The 21,814-nt window shown below is 38.8% G+C and overlaps 2 pseudogenes; both read left to right on the plus strand.

Moving 5' to 3' along the window:
• Positions 1–16,248: 16,248 nt before the first annotated feature.
• Positions 16,249–17,081, plus strand: LOC145090074 (uncharacterized; annotated as a pseudogene).
• A 179-nt stretch (positions 17,082–17,260) lies between these two features.
• LOC145090075 (E3 ubiquitin-protein ligase UPL3-like) lies at positions 17,261–20,654 on the plus strand (annotated as a pseudogene).
• The last annotated feature ends 1,160 nt before the right edge of the window (positions 20,655–21,814 follow it).

Consider the following 21,814-nt stretch of genomic DNA (forward strand, 5'->3'; position numbering starts at 1 on the left):
TGAGGACTCAAAATTTGGTGAGAACTGCGAGAACAATTTTTCACCGTCTATTTTATTAAGGGCACAAATGTCAAACTCAATACTTGGTCGTGGTGAGTTCACTTGCGACCCACATCCGCAGTAATTAATATGGACTAGATCATTTAGTCACGTGCATTGAACATCATTTAAGTGTGTTTTATTATTTATTTTCGTTTATTTTTATTTATTTTTATATATTTTATATTTTATTCAAACAATTAAAAAATTAAACAATGATATACTCGGTTTTCACATTTTTTATTTTTTCTTCGTTTTTATTTTTTGTAATTTTTTGGGTTTTTTTCAATGTTTTTTCTCGTTTTTTTAATATTTTTACTACATATTTGAAGATATTAATGTTTTTGTTTTTTTTTTTGTTTTTTGTTTTTAAACTAAATATTGGTTTGAGTTTTTAATGTTTAACAGTTATAAAATTTTAAATAAAAAGGATATTATGTATCTCAATATTTTTCGCTCATACTTTTTTTGAATCATAATATTTTTGGATCATAAAATTTTGAGTCAACTTATTATGAATCATTGTATTTTGAATCAAATCGCTTTTGAATCATATGACTTGGGATCAATAATATATTCAGTTAAATAAAATTTTATCTTACAAAAATTATGGATCATTGTATTTTTTGAATCATTTAATTTTGAATCGGAAAAGATATAATTAAGGATTATCAAATATTTGAGTCTAAATATCTTTAGATCATAATAAATTAAGGATCATAAACAAGTTGAATCAAAAGTCTTTTTTTAATCATAAATATTTTGAGTCATCACATTTTGCATCCTATTATGTTAACATTTTTTTAAAAACTAATATTTCTTAAATTAAATAGGGTGCAAACCCTAAATATTAGGGTTTCATCCAGACAGCTTCTACTCGCCGAGTCGGCCCCCCAACTCATCGAGTAAGCCACTAAACTTCCCGGTCAAAAGCAAGTCTACTCGACGAGTTGGGCCTCCAACTCGCCGAGTCCCAAAGCAAAACATCAGATTACTTCAATTTAAATACATACCAGGAACCGGGTGTTACAAATCTACCACACTTATTTTAGACTTCATCCTCGAAGTGTGCTGCTGAATCCGGAAAAAGCTTGGGGTAGTGCTCCCTCATCTCGTCTCCAGCTCCCAAGTCCATTACTAGCCATTGCGGTGCTGCCATTGCACATTCACCAGCTCGACCCTCTTCTTCCTCAGATCCCTCGACTTCCTGTCAAGGATAGCTACTAGTCGCTCGATGTAGTCTAGGTTGTCATTCACCTAAATATTCTCTAAAGGCACCACTGTCGAATCGTTTACCAGACACTTCTGCAACTGGGAGATGTGAAAAGTGTTGTGAATCTAACTCAGTTCGGCTGGCAGATCCAGCCTATACGCCACCTTGCCCACCCGGGCTACAACCCTGAAAGGCCCAATATACCTGGGGTCCAACTTGCCCTGCTTCCTGAACCGAATGACGCATTTCCAAGGTGACACCTTCAGGAGCACCATATCCCCGACTTGGAACTCCAGGTCCAAACGATGCTTTTTGGCATAACTTTTCTGCCGACTCTGAGTAGTCTGAAGCCTGCTCCAAACCTGTTGGATCCTCTTTGTGGTCTTGAGCACCACTTCGGTGCTCCCCATAACCCTCTGCCCAACCTCACCCCAGCATATCTGGGTCCTGCACTTCATCCCGTATAACATCTCGAAGGGAGGACGGTTGATACTCGCATGATAGTTGTTATTATAGGAAAATTATGCTAAAGGAAGGTAAGTATCCCAACTACCTCCGAAGTCTAAAACGTATGCCCGCAACATATCCTCCAAGGTCTGGATGGTCCGCTCACTCTGACCATCTGTCTGCAGTTGAAAAGCAGTGCTAAAGTGCAGACGAGTACTCAGATCGTTGTGAAACTTCTTCCAGAATCTGGAAGCGAACCATACATATCTGTCGGAAACCACCGAAACTGGCACCCCGTGCCGAGCCACCACCTCCCGAATATAGATATCGACCAACTTTTAGGCCGATATGCTCTCCTGAATCAGAATAAAATGGGCGCTTTTGGTCAATCGACCCACGATTACCCAAATCGAATCAACTCCTCGTGCGGTCCTGAGAAGCTTCGTGACGAAATCCATATTGATATCTTCCTATTTCCACATCGGGATATCCAACGGCTGGGTCTTGTCGTGAGGCCTCTGGTGCTCAACGTTGACCTTCCTGTAGGCTAGGTATCTCTCAACGTACTAGGCTACATCCCACTTCATGCAGGCCCACTAATAATCATTACAAAGATCTCTATACAACTTCGTCGCCCCGGGATGGATGGAAAACCTGGTTTTATATGCCTCTTCCATCAATACCTGGCGCACACCTCCATGATATGGGACCCACACCCTACAGTGTAGTTTCAACAATCCGCGACTGTCATAATCGAAGGAGGAAACCTAACCCACAACACGCTCACTCTTAAGATGTTCCTCCTTCATAGCCTCCTGTTGGGCTTCTCGGATCCGCTCCAACAGTGGATTCACCACTGTCATCCTCAAGCATATATCCCTGATCGGGGTTTCCTTGCGACTAAGTGCATCGGCCACAACATTGGCCTTCCCTGGGTGATAGAGGATTTCACAATCGTAATCCTTCACCACATCTAACCATCGACGTTGTCTCGTATTCAAATTTGGTTGATCCATGAGGTACCTCAAACTCTTATGGTCCGTGTAAATAGTACAGCAGACCCCATAGAGGTAATAACGCCAAATATTGAGGGTGAAAACAACTTCCCCAACTCCAAGTCATGCGTCGGATAGTTCGTCTCATGAGGCTTCAACTGCCTCGAAGCGTAGGCGATAACATGCCCCTTCTGCATCAATACCACGCCCAAACCCGAGATGGACGCAACGCAATAAACCACAAAATCATCCATACCCTCCGGCAGGACTAAGATTGGTGCCTTGCACAATCCATGTCTCAGTGTATCAAATGCGGCCTGCTGCTCCCCCCCCCCCCCCCCCCCCCCGCAATAGACCACGACTTTCCTTGTCAACCGGTTCAAGGGCACGTCTATCTTGGAGAAGCCCTGAATGAATCTCCAATAATAACCTGCCAGTCCCAGGAAGCTCCGAATCTCAGATGGAGACCTTGGAACCTCCCACCTCATCACGGCCTCCACTTTGGTCGAGTCAACTGAAATCTCGTTCTGGCTGACAAGGTGCCCAAGAAACTGCACCTCACGCAACCAGAACTCACACTTGGAGAACTTGGCATTCAAGCTCTCCCTCCTAATAGTATCCAATACCTCCCGCAAGTGCTCCTCATGCTACTCATGTGTCTTGGAATAGACCAAGATGTCATTAATGAAAACTATCACATACCGATTCAACATCAGTCTACACATGCGGTTCATGAGATCCATGAACGCGGTTGGAGCATTAGTGAGCCCAAAAGGCATCACCACGAATTGTGACCATGTCGCATCCAAAAAGCAGTCTTCTTCACATCCTCCTCTCTGACCCTCATCTGATGATAACCCGAATGCAGATCAATCTTGGAGAACCAAGATGCTCCCTGAAGTTGGTCAAAGAGATCACCAATCCTCGGGAGTGGGTAACGGTTCTTCACTGTTACTTTATCAGCTCCCGATAGTCTATACACATCCGATGCAACCCGTCCTTCTTTTTCAAAAATAGGATCGGGGCTCTCCATGGTGAACTGTTCGGTCTGATGAATCCCTTGTCAAACAACTCCTGTAATTGTGTAAACAACTCCTGCAACTCGGGAGGAGCCAACCGATACGGTGCCTTGGCTATCGGAGCCGCACCAGGGAATAGGTCGATCCTGAACTCTACCTGCCTCTTCGGAGGTATCCCAGGCAGCTCCTCTGGAAATACATTCGCGTACTCTCGTACCACCGACACGTCACTCACTATCGCCTCACCTGTCTCCCGGGTATCCAATACATAGGCGACATACCCTGCACACCCCTGCAAAAGGTAACACCTAGCTCTCGCTGCTGAACATAAAGCTGGTCCACGTTGTGGCCTCTCTCCCTGAATCAGCAGCTCTCCCTTACTTGGGGTCCTGACCCGGACCAACTGCTGCACACAGTCGATAACCGCCCTATTGGGGCTCAACCAATCCGTACCTATAATAACCTTGTTCCCCTTTAATGGTATGGGAACCAAGTCTACCAAGTAACGATCTTCAAACAACCTCAAAACACAATCCCTGACAACCTCCGCAACTTGAACTGATCGGTTATCCACAATCTCAATCTCTAGAGGGCAATCCAACATGCCCGAAGACTTAGAGAACCTCTTGCTAAGCGCAAGAGAGACAAATGATCGGGTAGCACTCGAATCAAACAACGCCTAAATTGGGATACCGTTCACATGGAACGATCCTAAAAAAACATATCACTTGGCATATCAATATCACAAGCGACATATAATAATAGTTAGAGAGAAGAAACCATACCCTTCACTACATCGGGTGCGACGTGTGCCTCCTCAACTGTCAACTGGAAAGCTCAGCTCATCACCACTAGAGCCTCTGACTTGACCTTCCGGCCATCTGTAACCCGTGTAGTCACTGGAGTTGGTGCCACCACTGGAACCGTTGCTGCTGCTATCAACCTGGGACAGTTTGCCTTTTTATGGCCCCTCTGGTTGAAATGAAAGCAAATCAGATCTGGTGTCTAAACAATGGGGGCAGGGGCAGTACAATCCCTGCCAAAGTGCCCCGTCTTGCCACACTTGTAGCATCCTGACGATCACGCTTTACAAGCTCCCTCATGCGGCCTACCTCATTTCCTGCAGCTGCTCTGGCCCAGCTGGCCCTTCGACCTAGTTTCGGATCCTTTGGGTTTCTTCCCCGAAACCCCAGTAACCTGCTCTGTCTCTGCCGTCCTCTTCCTGAGGTGCTCTAAATCAATCTCTCTCTCCCTCAACCTGGCAATCATAAACTCCAGGGTCGGGTAGGCTAAGCAGCTGACATGCTCCCGAATATCACCCCTCAACATATCATGAGAGTGGTAATGGGTTTTGTACAAACAATCATATGTGTGCATGCAACCCTAGATTTGGATCTATGTTTCCTCTATTAGATATACAACTTTATGAACACAAGAAGAACCCTAGCATGCATGTATATATTTCAAAATTTATATAAACTAGAAGGGATTACATACCTCTTGTTGTTATGTTGCAATAACAACACTAATCTTCAATCTCTTGTCTTGGAAAGCAAGTACCACAAGTGTAGTACCTCTAATGGCTCACAAACACCACAAGCAAATGGAGAGGCAAGAGAGAGAGAGAGAGAGGGGAGAGGCTAAAAATTGGCTCTAAGGCTTCTTAGAAACAAGTGGCCGATTTCCCTTAGCCAAGGGGTCTTTATATACGGTAGAGATTACGGTTTTAGTCCTTATCCTTATCTAGTTGCTTGCCCACCAAGCAATCCATAAGATAAGTCTAGAAACCTATCCTTAGACGAATTCTAGGTCCTTATCCCCTTGAATTCGTCCACCTCTCACTTAGGGTATCCATTGCCCTAATTTGCAACTATCACATAATTACAATTCAGCCCCTATAGTTTAATTAATTACATTTGATCACAAAATTAATTCTTAATTAATTATTGACCAATATTAATTAAACATATATAATTTCTCCCTTAATATATTATTGCTATAATATATTAATAAATCTTAATAACCTCTTTCTCTATTATTTCTCCAGTCAAGTTGCTTTGGTGAAGGCAACCAAAAGGACCATGCACAAACGGGTCAAGTACTTACCAAATATGGTTACAGGCTTAGACACTAATCCAACAAGTGGGTCTTCCGCATCTCCTCATCCCCTGCATACTGAGGTACCAACAAGACCCTATCTTGGAACTTGGCGGTGAACTCCGCCACTATCTCTGCAGTCTGTCTCATGTCAAGAAACTCCCTGGCCAGCTGCTGAAGCTCCACAACTGGCACAAACTCATCCCTGAACCTAGTCATAGACCAAGTCATAGCCTTGATAGATGGGGCTCCCAATGAGTCACCAACCGACACCCACCAGTCCCTAGCTCTGTCTCTCAAACAACCTACAATAAAGCGGAACTTCGACCCTTCTGGGCATAAGCTCGTCAACTGCGCAGACTCGATGTCTGCGATCCATCTTCTAGCAGCAATGGGGTCCTTCACCTCGTGAAAGTCTGGCGCACCACTCCCTCTAAAGTCCTTGAAGTACAGTGTGCACGTACCCGACTGGCTATATGCCAAGTCACTCCTGAATGTCTTGAGGCGATCCTCTATAAGCTCAATAATCCCCTCCTAGATAGACCCAAAAATGACCAGGGTCGCCTCAAGGATGCCTCTCATGATCTCAGGCGCGATGAACTCACGTAGCCCGTCATCAACCTGCTCAGATCCCACACCCGCACCCGAGCCTGATCCTGATCCTGATCCAGACCCTGAACCTCCTGCTCCATGTTGCGTAATCGCCATATTGAAATAAACACGTAAACGTCAGGGTCATACATACTCTTAAGAGGTCTCACACACTCTCCTAATTTCCTAGTTCTATCTTAGCACTCCTTTATTCGAGTACGGATCCTCTGCTTCCTGTAGTACGGGCCCATACTACCTTCCACATCTATCCGTACGTTCCTCAAAGATTGCTTCGACTTCACTACGTCCCTTCTATTATTAATTCTTTCCAAACTAATCTCATCCTAGGCTTGTCCTAAGGCAGTCTCCGACCTACTCTCCGCCATCAGCTTCACAAGGAGTCCCTACCATATTTCCATAACTAGCTCACGAATACTATTACATATTCGCTTACTAGTTAGCTAAAGCTAGCCGGAACCCCTATAAGCACAAAGTAAGCAGCATTCGTGCATTGAGTAACCATTACCAAGCATGACCTAATCAGGCTATCATACTGCTGACTAACCAGCCTTAGCATATAGCTCAATAAACTCATACGACATACATATAAGGCATCCTCCTTATATCCTTAGCCCTAGTCTAGCATGCAGTTCTCATAATCACATAACAGGCATACACAACATCCTCCCTAGATCCTTAGCCCTAGTCTAGCATGTAGTTCTCATAATAATATCATATAACATAACACATCATGTATGGGTATCTTGGGAAAAACTCACTTGAGCTCCGCCGGTCGCACGCATCACACACCTTATTCTTTCCCAAACTCCTTGTTTTATATTTTAGAAAACCATTTTTCTTGTAAAAATCCTTCAATCCCTCGATTTGAGTCCAGACACCCTCTAAGGTGTGCCCGAATCCCTCAAACCAAGGCTCTGATACCAACTTGTAACATCCCAAAAATCAAGACCCAAAATTTTTGTTTTTAATTATATTACTTGTAAAAATGTTTGAGGAAAAACAGTATTGATATCACATCAAACCACAAAACCATAGATACATGTCTGAAAAACCAAAATGTCAAATAGTATAATGTCAGAGTACAATCCCAGGGTTCTCAAATATGGAATACATATTGTTGGGCAATTCTGGGGTGCCCGACCTACCCATGTCAAGCCATTATGTGGTGCTGACCTACTCATGTCAAGCCATTATGGGGTGCTGACCTACCTGTGTCAGTTCGTTCTAGGGTGCCTACCTACCCTTCGGTCTATCTCACCCAGTCACGGGTACTATTTACCCCCTACTACTATCACATAATAACATATCTTGATCATGCTATTATACATATCTAGGGTATCCGACCTACCCTTCAATCCTAACAACCGAATCATGGGACTATTCCCCTCCTACTACCACTATCACATATAGTCATACTTATTGTCCAGTAGCTTGTTTCTCGATCTCAGATTCATTTGACATAGAACTTAATTGAACACATCAATTCAGTCCTGACCGGGCCCGACACATAAGTCAAATCAAAATCATCGAGGGGCCTTGATATCGCTTTTACCCTCTTAGGATAAAAGAAACAGATAAACTTCGACTTATATGCATTTACTACTCACTAATCAATTATACACAACAATGCGTTTTATGACATCAATTTACTGATGCGGTTTTACATTATCAATGTACAATCAATTAGCAACCAATAAACCATATATCTTGGTTTTAAGACCATATGATATTATTGTCTTGCGATCACTCATGATAGATTCCATGAAGTGATTCCAGCAAGTGCGAGTTTATTCCAATGCTCAAAACTTATTCATAAGCACTCATGAACGTTGTAACAAACCATTGTTATGTCTAATACCTTTCAGACAATATACACACCAATTCATGACAGTCTTCATTCATACCTACTTCCAATATATGAACGACTGTGGACCATTTGAATAATTCGATTATTCTTAATTAACTCAATTATTCAGGAAGTCAAAACATGCAAAGCAAAATAATAGTCAACCAATTAACATAAGACACCAACTATACTAATAAATAACACTCCTTTATTTAATCATCAAATGTTAATTACAATTATCTATTTACTCATTTCTAAACTATCTAATCCAAACTAACATCGTCCTTCAGCCCAATGCTCCTAGCATGCTGCAAATGCTTTATCCTACTCAGTCCCTTCGTAAGAGGATGTGCTGGGTTATCCTCCGACGATATCCTCTTAACTACCAGGAGTCCTTCTTTTACCCAATGTCTATTAAAGTGATATTTTCTCGAGATCTACCATGATCCCTCGGTTCCTTGGTCAAGGAAACCGCTCCTTCATTATCACAAAAAATTTCGATAGGCTCCGTTATGGCAGGTACAACTCCAAGGTCTCCAATGAAGTTCTTCAACCATATTGCCTCCTTTGATGCTTCGCTCACCGCAATGTACTCTGATTCGTACGTTGAATCAGCTACGGTTTCTTGCTTGGAACTTTTCTAAGTCACTGCTCCTCCATTAAGGGTAAAGACCCAGCCCAAATGTGAACGATAGTTGTCCCTGTCGGTCTGGAAACTGGCATCACTATACCCTCGCACCTTTAAGTCATCACTCCCTCTAAGAACTAGAAACCATTCCGTGGTCCTCCGAAGGTACTTAAGGATATTCTTGACTACGGTCCAATGTGCTCTGCCGGGGTTCCCTTGATATCTACTGACCATGCTCAAAGCGAAGGCCACATCAGGGCAACTATAAGTAATAGCATACATGATTGAGCCTACTATGGAAGCGTAAGGTACTCGACTTATCTCTGCTATCTCGGCTTCGGTACTCGGACTTTGAGTCTAATTCAACTTGGCATTACTTTGGATCGGTAATTCTCCCTTCTTCGAGTTCTCCATAATAAAACATTTTAGTACCTTGTCCAAGTAAGTATTCTGACTAAGTCCTATTAGTCTCTTACTTCGGTCTCACACTATCCTTATTCCCAAAATATAGGAAGCCTCTCTGAGGTCCTTCATAGCGAAACACTTCCCGAGCCAGGACTTAACTTCCTACAGTGTCGGGATGTCATTTCCTATGAGTAATATGTCATCGACATACAATACGAGAAAGCTAACTATACTCCTACTGGCTTTGACATACACACATCATTCATCTTCGCTTCATAAATCCAAGCTCTTTGACTTTCTCATCAAAGCAAAGATTCCATCTACGAGATGCTTGTTTAAGTCCATAAATGGATTTCTAAAGCTTGCACACTCTATTGGGATGCTTCGCATTGACAAAACCCTCAGGTTGAGCCATGTAAACATCCTCAGCCAACTTCCCATTAAGGAAAGCGGTTTTGACATCCATTTGCCATATTTCATAATCATGAAATGCAGTAATGGGACATGCATCACCCTAATAGACTTAATTTTCACATGTATAAGGAAAGCGGTTTTGACATCCAGTTGTATGGTTTTCATGTGCACATTCCCATCCATGTCCGTCTTCTTCTTGAAGATTCACTTGCACCCAACCATCTTACGTCTGGGCACATTGTCAACCAAATTCCAATCTTGGTTGTCATACATGGGCTAAATCTCGTTGTCCATCGCCTCTTTCCATTTCGCAGACTCCGGGCCTGCCATTGCTTCCTTATAGATGTTAGGTTCATCTAGATTTACTAGTGTACTATTACTAATATACATGTCCCCTTCGGTAGAAATATGAAAACCATACAAGTGGGGTTAAACTCTAACTCTTTCGGAACGTCTAAGAGGTAAGGATTCGTCAATCGGTTCAACTGGAGTTTCCTCCTCGGGTTGAGCGCCAGCGTTAGAGGTTCCTTCATCGCTCGTCTCTTAAATCTCTTCAAGATCGATTTGCCTCCCACTGTCTCCTTGGTTTATGAGTTCTCATTCTTGGAAAACTCCTCTCCTCGCAACGAAGACAACATTGTCACTCAGTCTATAGAAGAGATATCCAAAGGATTTCTGCGGGTAGCCGATGAAAATACATCGCTCACTACGAGGTAAGAGCTTGTCGTGAGTCTCTCGTCTTACGAAAGCCTCGCAACCCCAAACCTTGATATGTGGCAACGAGGGAGCTTTCCCTGTCCACATCTCGTGAGGTGTTTTGGTAACCTTCTTTGTAGGGACTAAGTTAAGGATATGGGCGGCAGTCTCTAAGGCATACCCCCAAAATGAGATAGGTAGTGAAGCACGACTCATCATGGAACGAACCATGTCCAACAAGGTTCGATTACGCCTCTCAGCCACACCATTCAACTGCGGTGTCCTAGGCGGCATCAATTGCGAAACTATTCCGCATTCCTTGAGATAGTCGTGGAATTCAAGACTTAGGTACTCTCCTCCTCGATCGGATCGAAGCATCTTGATTTTCCTGCCCAATTGATTCTCCACTTCTTGTTTAAAATTTTTGAACTTTTCAAAGGTTTCTGACTTGTGCTTGATTAAATAAATATACCCATATCTACTATAATCATCGGTGAAAGTCACATAGAAGCGGTTCGCGTCCCTTGTGGTAGATCTAAAGGGCCCACACACATCGGTATGTATGAGATCCAATAAACCCTCACCCCTTTCACAAGTGCCAGTGAAGAGTGACTTGGTCATCTTTACAAGTAAACAAGACTCGCACACGTTATCGTCCCTAAGGTCAAATGACTCCAACACTCCATCCTTTTGGAGTTGGGCTATGCGTTTCTTGTTGACATGTGCAAGATGACAATGCCACAAGTATGCTTTATCCAAACCATTGGAAGAATCCACACACAACACATCATTTCCTATGTTATCTACAACCATAACAGTTTCATAAATTCCATTACAAGGCAATGCTTCAAAATATAAGACACCATTTAGATAAGCATAAATTGAACCTTTCTGATTATCAAATGAATATCTAAATCCTTGTCTAAACAAACCATGAAATGAAATGATGTTTCTTGCCATATCTGGCGAATAGCAACAATTATCTAAATCTAAACCTAATCCATTACTAAGCGCTAAAGAATACACTCCAATCTTGGTGACATGCGACGATCTTCTATTCCCCATGACTAGATTTATTCTTCCACGCTCCACATCTCTATCTCTTCTTAGTCCCTGAAAATCAAAACATATGTGAAAACGACATCCTGTATCAAGAACCCAAGAAATAGCATGTGAAGAATCATTAGATTTAATTGTGTAAATACCTGCGAAAGATGGATTGATCTTCCCATCCTTGATGGCTTGCAGATATTCTGGGCAGCTTCTCTTCTAGTGTCCTATTTTGTGGTAGTGGTGACATTCTGCCTCCTTAGGGTTTGAGTTGGGCTTAGCAGGACCAACTTTGGTTCCACTAGTATAGGAACCATCTTGGGGCTTTACCTTGTGGTGGCTCTTTGAAGGAGCCTTCCTCTTTTGTCCCTTCCTTTGCCCAATGGCCAAAACAGGAGCAGTGGGTGGAGTGGGAGTTGCTGTAATAGATTTGTTCTTGAGGTTGCTCTCAGCAGTCCTTGGGTTTGCTTAGGGTGACTTCTTCCTTGTTCATGTGGTAGGTCATCCTAAATTGGTTGTAGCACGAGGGCAAGGAGTGGAGAATGATGTCGATAGCCAAGTCTTCCCCAAAGTTAACATTTAACTTGTGAAGACGATCAACATACCTTTGCATCTTTTGCAAATGCGAGGTTAGGGATTCTCCACTTCCCATCTTAGCGGTGATCATGTTGGTGATGATTTCGTAGCGCTCTTGCCTTGCGCTTTTGTGGTACCTCTCCAGCAAATCTTGGTGCATTTCATAGGGATACATGTCCTCATAGGACTTTTGGATTTCAAGGTTCATAGTGGCCAACATAATGCAATGGACTTTCATTGCATCATGCTCATGGGTCTCAAAGACGGCCATTTCTTCGGGAGTAGTGATTTCCGGATTGATCTTTTCAAGCTTCTCGTCGAGGACATATTCTTTGTCCTCGTAGCGGGCAATCATGCGAATGTATCTTATCCATTCGCTGAAATTCGATCCGTCGAATGTCACCTTTTGACAGAGGCTCATTAGCGAGAATGAACCAGTAGCAACGTTGTTTGCGTTTGCGTTAGACATCTGCAAATAGAAAGGAAAAAGTTTGATTAGAATTGAATCCCTAATTAAACACCCAACAATGAGAAATTAGGGCTAGGATCCAAAAACATTATTTACACATTAGAAAAGGGATGCCGTAATCCAACATGCAAGTAATTTGGAGGTAAGTGAATAAGGATTCACTAATTCTTCATCATGAAAAACATAAGGCTTAGGTTTTAAATGTATTGAGAATTCCTAGATTTTGAGATTCATTGAACTTTTCAATGGCATGTTTAAATCTCGATATGCCCCTCTTGTTTGTGACTGGGATGCCGAGGATCACAAAGCGGGTGTGAATAACCATGCAAATATACATGGTGCCCTCATTGTTACAGTCACCTATTCGATGAGCCAGTTAACCACAATGCTCCATCGAACTATGACAAACAATGAGTCACCCTTTGCCACCTTTGCTTAGATCCAATTAGTGTGCCGGTTAACCACACACGCTCCACTAACTTCTTAGCAAGGGTGCAAAGTGTAATTTCATGGGATTGCATCAATTCACTTTTGCCTAAAGTAACTAGGATTGAGAATTTTGTAAAAACATTCAGTTACTTTATATAGTTTCATTATACTTATTAATGAAGAGAGGATTGACCTATCCTACCCGTTCGGCTAACGACCCTCCACCAATCAAGGAAGTGGTGGGTAAGAGTGGATACCCGTTAAACGACCATTTTATAGGCCATAACCTTATACCCCCCTTATAGATCGGCTTCGTGAATGAGGCCTACTAACGGTAAGACTAGCATTTTAGTTATACATACATATATATATATATATATATATATATATATATATATATATATATATATATATATATATATATATATATAGGTTCATATATTAACTACAAATATTATGTGAATGTATGACTGATTCTAAACCAATCGTTTGATAAGGGTATAATACTAACTTTATCTATTTTTAATTATGGTGAATTAGGTATTTCCTTAACCATTTCCTTATCAACTGTTACGAACTTCTTTTTCACCTACATTTCTCACCTCCATCTACCCTCCCAACCGATGACAAAATTCATCGATCCTCGTCTCCGACGACAAAATCCGCCCCCCCTTTTTTTCTTCACCTCATGAAACGTGGCTTCCTTAGACTATTCAAGTTCTAGGGTTTTCACCCAACCTCTATTGCTCGTCATGTCTCCAATATTCTATCACACCGTTGAGTTGTGACTCAGGAGGAGGATGGATCTGATAGTGAATTTACCGGTATAGAATCCATTCGGTTATATATTTTATTCTTTCCATTTAATTTGGATGTACATCTTGATTTTAATTGCGGTACTTGTGATTAAGGCTTTTTTAGAGGGGAATGGTCGTACGTAAATGTTATTCCTAGTATATCTGTCATTTGAATTTTCAATTTTTTCTTTTCTGTGTTGAAACTGTGACTAAAAGAATGAAATTCACAAACAACAAGAATATCAAATGTTGGACCTTGATTATACTGATGGTGGCTTATAAAATTATTATATATGTATGTAAGACTTTCATATTCTACCTATCAGGTAATCGATGTAATGTCATTTGAGTTTTCCAATTAATTTTCTTATGCATTAGTGTTAAGTTGATTTTGATAGTCCTCCTAATTATTCTGATCACAACATTCATGTGCACAATTTAATTATTCTGACTCATGCTTACAACTAGGTATATCAAGTCAAAATAAAGTGTCTTTTTTGTGGCTTTTTGTAGTATCAAGTCATGATTTTATTAATGTTAAATGAGGTCTGATGCTAATATCTCTTGAATGACTGGAAAGAAATTGGAACTTTGATGAAGGGAAATTGTTAGCAGTTATGTATAGATCTCGCTCCAAAGTGGGTTTGCTTGTTGATTGTTTAAGATATAGCAGTTGTGAAACTCTTTGAGATAAAGAATCTATGTAACAAAGTTTATTTAAACATGAAGATGCATGCTAATTGACTGTGTCAGTATTTTTCCTTGCACATATGGTGTTCCTATGTGTCAACTCTTTTAAGTAAAGTTATCTAAATATCAGAATATTGTAATTCAGTCTTCCTTCTTTTATTTTTATTTTCATGTATTCTTTTAGAACAATCCCAAATGTTGGTTTGTTTTGCTATTGCGAACATGTTCAAATGTCAAAGAGTTGTGTGGCGATCAACTCTGCCTGCTCTCTTAAATTGTCGTCGTTGCATCCACCCTTCCTCTCTCCGTCCATGACCGCCAAAGGGACTGATAATCATGATCGACATCGCCTCCGTCTGCGTGACGTGAGAGTATAACGATCGTCACTGATTTCTAATATGGATATTTGATCGATTTTAGTGGAGGACATTTAATCGATTTCAATGTTTGATATTTGAAATAAGGTATGTATTTCTTGGTTTATTTTTCCAGTAGTTTAGTTTTTTTTTCATGGGTTCATTCGTGTTGTTGTAAGACGGTGGTTATTGATCATTTTCATATTTCATGTGAAATTGCTATCATTTGATTTAAGAAACTTGATATATGTATTTATATATATTTCCACTACATATCAATTCTTAAGTATTTGGTTTAGCGACATTTTATTTTCCATGGCAAGTATCAGGTGAAAAAAGAGAATTTTTATAAAAGGGTAAATATGTGCAACAAGTTTGGAGAACAATTGTTAAATGTGATTTAGTATTAAATAATTAGTGCTTTTAGATTTTACTTTATGATTTTAGTTATACTTTAATAATATTTAGAAATGGTTTTATCTTATGATTTTAGTTAACTTTAATAATATATAGAATTGGTTTGATTAAACAGAGCCTATGTTATGTATTATGAACATGCCAATTATATTTATCTCCATTTAAATGTGAATTGTTTTTTTTTTTTCATTTGCATGAATGCATATGTTTATATTCATCTCCAAATAACCATGAAGTGTTTTTTGTTTACACAAATGCATGTGTACGTGTACAAAATGCTTATGTGCATATTTGTATTTTGCAAGTGCATATATTTAAAAACTGTATCACAATCTCACTGCAGTTTTGTAAATCTCTGCATATATTTGAAAACCATGAGGTTCATTTTTTAATATCTTTTAATGTCTTAATTGGGTTTTGTTGGTTAAAAACATAGGATGTACTTGAAGATTATGAGAGCAAGAGGTATAGGAAGCTGATCACGCCTATTGATTCCCACCCAAGTAAAGTAGTACAAGCAATATTGAAACACTACTAGAAATGACGCGCTTTTTACGACACGCGATAATTAACGATACGCTAAAGGACGTGCCCTTAAAATAGTGTCATCTCTCCAAAAAATTTAAGGATTTACGTCACGCTTTATTGTGTGCCCTTAATTTAGTGTCTCAAGAAAAAAAATTAAAAACACGGAGGGCGCTTTATCTTAAACGCACGTCGTCTGTACCTGTCGCTTTATAATTTTAATGAAACGCGCTTTTAGTAGACAAGGGGGGAAATGAAATCCCCAAAATTTTGAAAACCCGCCTTGTTTTTTCTATCTTCTATCTATCTTTCATCTTGGCAATCACGACCATTCAACCTAACAAGGACGAACATTGCACTCTTGATTTCCCTAACTTTTTCTCATTTTCTGATTCAAAGTTGAAAGAATCGAAAAAAAATCTATCAATTTTGAAGCCTAGAGAATCACAACAACCGACTTCATTACATATTCATCTTATTCACATTACCACTTCGAATCTCCTACCCTAATTTTCCCTCAGCAACAATTCTAGCAGCTTCGCAGACATGGCTCAAAAACCCAGATGGGGCGAATTGGAGGAAGAAGCTGATGGCGGTGACTATGACTATTTGTTGCCACCGAAATAGGTTATTGGACCCGACGAACATGGGTTGAAAGTACAAATTCAACAACGAAGGTAATCGGGTTAAGATTACCACCACCACACGCATCCGTAAAATCGCTAATGCTCGGCTGAGCAAGCGCACCATGGAGAGGTGTTCTTGGCCTATGTTCGGTGATGCCATTCAAGAGGACGTCAGCGCCAAACTCACCATGGTTTCTACCGAGGAAATCATCTTTGAGTGACCAAGGGCTCCAGGTACGTCATCCCTAGATCTGAAATTTCAGATAATTGTAACAATCCTTTACAATTATTTATGTGAAATTGTTAAGGCATATGTAGTTGAAGAAGTTTATTACTTTATTTACATCTAGCCCTAGTTCTTTACATCAGGTTTATTGCCTAGATCAACAGTTTCAGTTGCAATTCACTATACACATATCAATCATCATGACAATAGTCAATCACTACCGATTTAAAAACTTAGGAATCTATCTCAATTTCATTGCTGCTTGTTAGATATGCAGATTGTGAATGCGAAGTTTTGAAGACTCAAATGCAGTTGGAGACCCATTAGCCCAAATGTCGAAAGGAGGAGATGTATTGATGGTATGCAGGACATGTGGGAAGAAAGGAGACCATTGGACCTCAAATAGCCCTTACAAGGACTTGGCTCAGCCTACCGAGTCCTTCTCTGAGAATACAAACCCTTCAGACTCATCAGCCACGGGTGAATTTGGAGTCTGGTTCCCATCATAATCACACTAATTTTCTTACACTTAGAGACCCGATGATTTAGGGCACTAATCCTTGATTGAAGTGACCGATTAAGATGAACGCATTTAGTTCTTTCTTTTTCTTTTATTTGACAAGTTCCACCACATATGAACTTCATATGTGGGTTGCCCTGTTGTAAAGCTTGAAGGATGGGGACCTAAATGTGGGAGGAGAAACAAGAAGTAAGTTTAATTCTCTGTAGACTTCATTTGAGTGATTTAACCGTGGATATTATGTATGATTAGCTTATTATGAATTCATATTTAGTTGTTTGTGAATCTTTACTACGAGAAATACTTGTTGGCAACATGGTTTAAGTTCTTTTTCGCATCGATGATCAAGGTTACATTAGTTGATGAAACTTGAAAGAAAGAAGCTTTAACAAATTGGCCAGTTGAAGTTAGGTTGATAGTTTTCACATGTTTGCCTGTTCTAGATCAAGTGTTAATAGAAGGAGAAATGGTTTTTTTGATTGAATGTAATTTGATCTTTTTTCATCTTTATTGTTTATGGGGTTATGTTTATCTAGCAATTAATTTGTTGATAAACTTGTGGCTTCCAAATTCACAGGTCGATTTAAATAATTTGGAAGAGTACATTTCATTGGTGGTTGATGCTACTGTCAAGACTGGTATCACAAGGCAATTGGAAGCATTTAGAGCTGGCTTTAATCAGGTCATCATCTTTTTCCAACATTCTAATATGCTAAATTGTTTATGGAATTAGAAAATATACAAAATAATTTTTTTAAGCTATTATTTTATCTTATTACTATCAGGTTTTTGAGGCTTCAAGTTGACAAATATTTTCTCCAAGTGAGTTGGATTATTTACTCTGTGGGCGTAGAGAAATGTGGGAGGTAATTTGCTCATCTTTTTTCTACTTAAACATAACATGTATTTTTTGTGAAAATGATATGATGTAGAGAATTCATGTTTCTTTTAAATGCAGGCTGATACACTTGTGGAACACATAAAATTCGACCATGGATACACATCCAAGAGCTTTGTAGTAATTAATGTGAGTAATTTATTTTTTTTAGCGATATTCAGGGAAGATTTATAAATTTATATTATAGTTAATATTAATAATTTTGTTTATGTCTCTTTGTTAGTTGCTTGAGATAATGGGAGAGTTCAATCCAGAACAGCAAAGGGCATTCTGTCAGTTTGTTACTGGTGCACCTCGGCTTCTTCCAGGTGGCTTGGCTGTCTTGAACCCTAAGTTGACCATTGTCAGAAGGGTAAAAACACCCCCTCAACCACCCCTTGTTTTCAAAATTTTATCTAGGTGAATTACGAAATTGCCCCTCCTCAGTCACTAACCCTTTATTAATTACAACGCTCTTCAAAGCTCCAACAACACTGAATCAAATGCTGCGGGTGGAGTGTCGGAATCTGCAGATGATGATTTGCCAAGTGTCATGACATGTGCCAACTACCTCAAGCTTCTTCCTTATTCCACCAAGGTAAACAAACTTTTCATTTCTTTCTATCACAAAGAAATGGTTTTTTGATTGAAGAGTATTGTTTCCCCTCTTCTCAATAAGACTTTGATGCAAATATAGATAAAAATGTCTGGATTTTAGACAAATCTGATTAGAAGTAGTTTTGAATCAAATTGATAAAGAAGTCACAGAACCCTAAATTATCTGGATTTCTTTTACACTTCAGTTATGATGTTTTGTGGTCTAAGTCACCTTTATGTCACATTCTGTGTGATTTGGCCAGAATTGGAATTAGGATTGGAACTGGAATTCGATTCCATTCTAATCCCGCATCATGTTTGCAACACTGTCTCTTTATAAATAGTAAATACTCTAACTACCCTTTTAACCCTATATCTCACAAGTAAACATATCTCTTGCATTTCCATCTACTTTTCCTCTACGTATTGTTTACAAATTCCAATCTATTTCTTATCAACCAAATGTGTGAGAGAATCCAATTTCTTGAGATTCCAGATCCTTCAAATTCCAATTCCTTTGAATATGGTTCATTTATTTGTGTATTATATAGCACCATACTTTCATTTCGTTTTTTAAGACATTCTATTTTCAAATTTTTTTTCTTATCAAGGCATTCTATTTTGAAAACTTTACCCATTTATAACATTCTTATTGTTTGCATTTACACTTCTTTACACGTCCCAATTTCAATTCGTTTATTTAAAAATTGGTGATTTTAGGTTTTAGATTTTATTGATAACACGTGAGACATGTGATAAAGAAAGAATCAGCTAATAAAAATTAGATATTCACCTCTTTTTCTATATTTTGTACGATAATAACATACAAAATTTGTATATTTGGCAGAAACTTTGACCAGGACTTGTTTTCAATCTCTTGTGTGTGCAAATGACGTAACTACCTCTAGAAAGTTTTTTAAGAAAAATAAATTGGAAGCAAGCATACCAGATCAGCATCAGGATCTGAGGAAGGCACCATGATATTAACTTCAGTTGCTATAGTAGTTGTTATAGATGTTTTGCCTTTTCTATTCAAAATTATAACTTAAAAACACCACCCGTTCCCTTTTTTCTAGCTTGTATTATTGTTGCTGGCTTCCAAATGAGGCCTTAATTGTCATAAACATTCTACTGTTAGATTTGGCCCTAATTTCTTTAATAGTCAACGATAGTGGGGTAGCATATTGAACTATTTGTTTAAGAAAGACATTATATCTTGTCCAATTTATATTTGAATTCAAGTTATGCATAATATCAATATTGTTGGATTAATAAATACATTATACCTAAAGAATAAAGATTGTATGATGAAAGAAAGATTGTAAATTACCAACTAACCTACATTTTTTTCTATAGTTTTATCTTGTTTCTGATATAGCCATGAAAGAACTCATTGCAGTTGCCACCAACAGAGAAGGTAAGCTATAATATGCCAAAGTTGAATTACTTTTTAAGAAATAGCAACCTACTTTTAGTTATTTGTTTATTATATCAAACTTTCATCTCTTCCTACTACTACAACATTGAAAACAAAAATAAAATCACATTTTCATTGTTTTAATTGGATATAGTTTCGCTCCCAAGATTTTAGAAGGTTATCAATTTGTTTTCTACAATTATAATGTTTTTTTAATAAATTTCAAATCTTGAAATGATTTGTTTAACCCTTAAAACACAGAAGCATATGATATGAAATTACCTTCTGTTCAAGCTTAACCTTCTTTCCTTCCCCAAGAATCTCCTGTAAAGTCTGAAACTTTACACATACAACATCAGAACACTTCATGTTGAAGTTGCAAGAAACAGGGAAATCGAAGCATTACTTGTGGTTTAATTCAGATTCTGGGACAAAAAGAGTCCTAGGGGTATTTTTGGAATATTTAGTTTTTCTAACTTTTATGCGTAGTCCTAGGGGCTACAAAAGGTGTTGGTTTTAGTGATGAAAGCTTGGTTCAGATTCAAAAAGTGTTGTAGAGCTAACAAATGGTTCTTCAGGTATGTAATACTCTAGGCATAATTATGATATAAAACTATAAAAATTTAATTTTTTGATATATATTTTTTATTTTGTTTTGCAGAGGATACTAAAGAGCAAATCTTGCAAAGGATATTTTTTGTTTTGTTTTGCAGAGGATACCCCTCACATTTTCCAAAATTACCCCTTCCTCTACAATGTTTTTTTTTGTTTTTGTGTATTTTGTGCATCAGGTAAAGTTGGTGGAAGAAAGGAATATGAAGCCACTTGATTCAAATCTTGCAACATTATCAGCAAGATGCAGTAAAGACTTGGAGTTGAATTTGGCTAAGTCATTCTTGAGTGAGATGGGCCAATGTACAACTTCTTATCCATATAACAGCTGCTTGGAGCATTAGTCTTAAAGAATTATGAAAGGCAAGATGCAACTTTACTTAGTTGGAATTTGATGTACAGAGTAGATTAGATGCAAATTTAGATATTCTAAAAATAGAATTGTATGACATTAAATTTTATACAATGGATTGCATTTTTTTGTATATGATATTTTATTTCTATTATGAGACATTAAATGCAAATTTAATTTAAAAATTAATAAATATATAAATATTTTTTTTAGAACATTTAAAATTATGATACGCAAAAATGTGTGTCATCTTCATTTATGACATGACCTTTCTTGACAGGGGCTTCCTTGATACGCATTGCGTGTCATAAACACGCGCGTCGTGAGGTTACGACACGCAAATGCGTGTCGTCTTCCTTTATGACAGGGCCTTCCTTGATACGCATTGCGTGTCATAACCGCGCGTCGTAAATGCGCGTCGTCTATAGACGACACGTAAAAGTGCGTCGTCTCTCTTTATGGAAAGGCCTTCCTTGACACGCATTTGCGCGTCATCTGAGCGTTTTACGACGCACAATGAGTGTCAAAAGGCCTTTTTTTTAGTAATGAAATCACTCCATTCACATATTCTCTAAGAATACAACAACATTCTTGAAGAATAGAATGTAGAGAATGGACTTGCAGACCAAACATGTATAGAACAAGAATGTTTCATGTATTTGTATTTTTTTTCATATATTATTCCTAAAACATGTCTTTTATTCTTTCAAGAATATTAAATAATATTTCAAAAATGTAAGTTATGAATTTATAACTTATCTATTATCCTTCAAGAATTTTATTTATACTTATAATTCTTGTCATAGTCTTCCATTCTTATACAATGTTTATTTAGTTCAAGAATGTTATTTTTTATTGAACCACAAA

The sequence above is a fragment of the Lactuca serriola genome, chromosome 2 (assembly GCF_051521515.1).
Source record: "Lactuca serriola cultivar US96UC23 chromosome 2, Lser_US96UC23_V15, whole genome shotgun sequence".
NCBI lineage: Eukaryota > Viridiplantae > Streptophyta > Magnoliopsida > Asterales > Asteraceae > Lactuca > Lactuca serriola.